The sequence below is a fragment of the Kogia breviceps genome, chromosome 16, assembly GCF_026419965.1.
Source record: "Kogia breviceps isolate mKogBre1 chromosome 16, mKogBre1 haplotype 1, whole genome shotgun sequence".
Classification (NCBI taxonomy): Eukaryota; Metazoa; Chordata; class Mammalia; order Artiodactyla; family Physeteridae; genus Kogia; species Kogia breviceps.
The window spans coordinates 77,481,168-77,484,626 of NC_081325.1; the positions used below are offsets into that span (position 1 = coordinate 77,481,168).

The 3,459-nt window shown below is 62.7% G+C and overlaps 1 long non-coding RNA gene across 2 annotated transcripts; it reads left to right on the forward strand.

Annotated features, from left to right (window-relative positions):
• Window positions 1-427: 427 nt before the first annotated feature.
• On the forward strand, window positions 428-2,387 carry LOC136792827 (uncharacterized). Of its 2 annotated transcripts, none has more exons than XR_010837304.1 (3): window positions 428-782; window positions 1,309-1,378; window positions 2,137-2,387. It is a non-coding gene; the product is annotated as an uncharacterized lncRNA (long non-coding RNA). The 2 variants fall into 2 exon arrangements; XR_010837305.1 differs by having other exon boundaries at window positions 453-818; window positions 2,137-2,372.
• Window positions 2,388-3,459: the final 1,072 nt, after the last annotated feature.

A 3,459-nucleotide genomic window follows, 5' to 3' on the forward strand; every position in this document is an offset into this window, starting at 1 on the left:
CGCACCTGCACCCCCAGAACCCTCGGAGGGAGCACGGCTCTGCCGGCACCTCGGCCTCGGGCTTCCGGCCTCCAGGCTGTGAGCCGATCGTCTCTGTGGTTTCGAGCTGCCCCGCGGTGGGGCCCGCCCATCATCACAGCCCCGGGAGAGCACTGCCCGAGCGGGGACACTGTGTCTGATAATGTTATTACTGGCTAAGGTGAACCGGTTCAGAGGGAGGAAGAAGTACGGGAAAGGAAGCAAATCACGGCGCTCGAGGCCGGCGTTCGCAAGCCAGCCAGTCCCCTTCCTCCGAGGGGCGGCCGGAAGGGCGGTCCCAGAGAGACCAGCAACCCGCCGGCCCGGCAGGTGTCGCCGCGCGCGAGCTCCTCCCCCTGCCGGCGCCGCGCAGGCGGGCGCGCTCGCGGTCGCGCTCGCGGTCGCCCCTGTGAAGTCCTGACGCGAGCCTGCTGAAGAGACCCGGAGGGCAGACCCGGGGCGGGGGCGCGTCTGATCGCTCGCGGAGCGGCGCTCGCGCGGAGCTGCGGGGCCTGAGCAGCTGCGGACGCCGCCCTTCGGTCGCCCGCGAGCCGAGCCGGCCGGCGGGTGCAGGCCCAGCGTCAGTCCTCGTGGGAGGCTGGTCCCCAGGCCCGCCTGGGAGCCTGGGCGCCGCGAGGCCCCTGCGGTGGAGAAGCCCCGGAGGAGGCTTGGGGGGCTCGCCCAGCTCCTCCTTCCCCGGGCGGGCGTGCAGAGGGGCCAGGAATTCACGCCCACGGATGCTCCGGGCACAGAGAAGCGCCAGGGTAGCGGTTGCCCCGGGGGCACCTTGAAAGGCTCAGGTTCTTCTGGGGGGGGGGTGAGAAGACGTGAGCAATTTGGGGCAGTGCACACACCCCTCGTTCATAAAGGAGAGCTCAGTCCATGAAATCTGAAATCAGACCTGTGGGATTGGTCACCTCAAAAACATCTCCTAGTGTTTGGGGACAGTTGACCTGAGTACTGAGGGACCATCTCCAGGGAGCCGGGGGCAGGGTGCGGGCGGGGTCACAGGAGGCAAGGAGGCGAGAGCTGCTCTTTCTGGAGGACAGACAGACGAGGGAGTCCCTCCCCACAATGTCCTCAGGGCTCCTCTGGGGGCCTGCAGGTGGAGCCTTCTTCCCTCTGCCAGTGGCTTGGATCCTGGACGCGTTTCCAGGGGGAGAAGGCGGAGAGGCGGGTGCTCAGGGCGGAGCTGGGCCTCAGGGGCAGCTGGAGGGCGTGGCCGAGGCTGGGGAGAATCCCTTTGGGGGTGGACCTGGCTCCGAATGATGGACTGAAATTGTTTTCCAGCTTATGTGCAAGTGTTTTCCGCCTCGATCGTGATCGTTGCCGGGGCGTTTATCATCACCATTATTTACAGGTCAGTGCTTTCTTTCTCTGAACCTCACCTGCAGCCCCGAGAGGGAGAGGAACAGGATGGTGGGGGCGGGCGGCTCCCCAGCCTTGCCACGGGGGACGCAAGCCCGCTGGGGGGACCAGCCTATGTCCCCAGAGCTCTTGATAGCAATGCCAGTGGCATCGAAGGACACCTGACATCTCCAGGTTGGCTCGTCCCGCCTCGGCCTCATGGCCAGCGAGTGCTGGTCCACACCCAGGCTGCCCTGTCCTTCAGCCTGTGACGGTCGTGATGCCGCCGTGCGCTCAGGCCCGAGTCCCCGGGCAGTGTCAGTGGTGAGGACTCACCTCGCCAGGCCCTGGCTGTCACCTGTGGTCCGCGGGCAGGACTGGAATTCAGCCTTCATGCGGGGCCCTGGCACCCGTGACATGGACAAAAGCCACTGAGATTAGTTGAGTCACTGTGTCCAAGAAGGAGGAGAACCGCTTTTCGCCTCCGAGCGGTGCCGCGTGGCGTCTCGATGGACTGGCCTGGCTGTGAGCTGCATGTGACGTTCCCTGTTCTGTCCTTGGAAGCCTGGGTGCCACGCGCCGCGTCTGTTTAGAGCACGTATAAGAAACAAAAATGAGGACTACTAAGACAAAGCATTTATCTTGGCAAACACACGTTCATGATCAGGAACCCTATGTTTTTAGGGGCACGTCCTGGCGGAGGGCTGGGCGGCCCATAGAGTTTTCCACCCTTAATTTCTCTGATTGTGATAAAAACTCTCTTTCCACCAGAGTCGTCCAAGAGAGTAGGAGAGAAAAGGAAGTCCCTGCAGAGGTACCTTTGTCCTCCAAGTGCAGCGCTAAAGTGGAAATGGTGCCCTCGGGCGAGCGGCCGGCGGGGTCGAAGGCCCCAAGCACAGAGCTGACGCACAAGAGCCCGGAGAGCGGTAGGGAGGGCGGTAAGGCGGCGGGAATGGGCAGCTTTACTTCCTCGGCGATCCTCTCTGGTAAAGACACTCGGCAGCCATGTCACCCCTTCTGCGAGTTATACTTTTTTTTTTTTTTTTTTTGCGGTACGCGGGCCTCTCACTGTCGTGGCCTCTCCCGTTGCGGAGCACAGGCTCCGGACGCGCAGGCGCAGTGGCCACGGCTCACGGGCGCAGCCGCCCCGCGGCACGTGGGATCTTCCCGGACCGGGGCACGAACCCGCGTCCCCTGCATCGGCAGGCGGGCTCTCAACCACTGCGCCACCAGGGAAGCCCTATACTTGTTTTTTAGTTGGGACAAAAGTCTATTTTCTACAGCTGGGAGGGGCGGGATTGCAAGGTGGATTCTGCCTTCAGCACAGGCTTCCCGTCCATAAGGCCATTCCCTCCTGGAAACATCGCCTTCCCTCTCCTGCCCTCTGTGTCCGCTCAGACACGTCCTGCCGGGGCGTGGGCAGCGACACTGCTGGCTGAGCTGTAGCCCAGGTGCTGGCCGTCGGAGCTGAGACCACGCACCAGGAGCTTTCATTTCTGACGCTCAGCTTGGTACTGACCCCGGGACCAGCAGCTTGCAGTGCTGACTCAGCACCGAGGCCCCCTTTGCAGGCCACAGGCTACAGGTTCACTGGGCGGGTTGTCCCTCAGACCCCCAGGGAGGGCAGGCCTTGCCCAGCAGAAGCAGCATGACCTCCCCAGGGTCCCCCTCCCGTGACAGGACGCACATGGGTTCAGCGGGACTGGACACATGCGAAGTGTGGGTGACGCCAGCCCAGGGAGACCCCGTGGTCTTGGAGAATCCCTGCTTTTATGTTGGCAACTTACTTTCTCCAGAGCAGCACAAACGGATTATTTGGATAAGAAATCAGCACAAAAAAGCCCCTAGAAGCCCTCGTGCATTTTCTAGCCGGTAAATTCTAGCCTAGTGGATGTGAATGCCCCTAGGAGCCCTCGTGCATTTTCTAGCTGGTAGGTTCTAGCACACGGGGACGTGAATGCGCCTAGGAGCCCTCGTGCATTTTCTAGCTGGTAGGTTCCAGCGCACGGGGACGTGAATGCGCCTAGGAGCCCTCGTGCATTTTCTAGCTGGTAGGTTCCAGCGCACGGGAACGTGAACGGTGGTGGGTCAGGC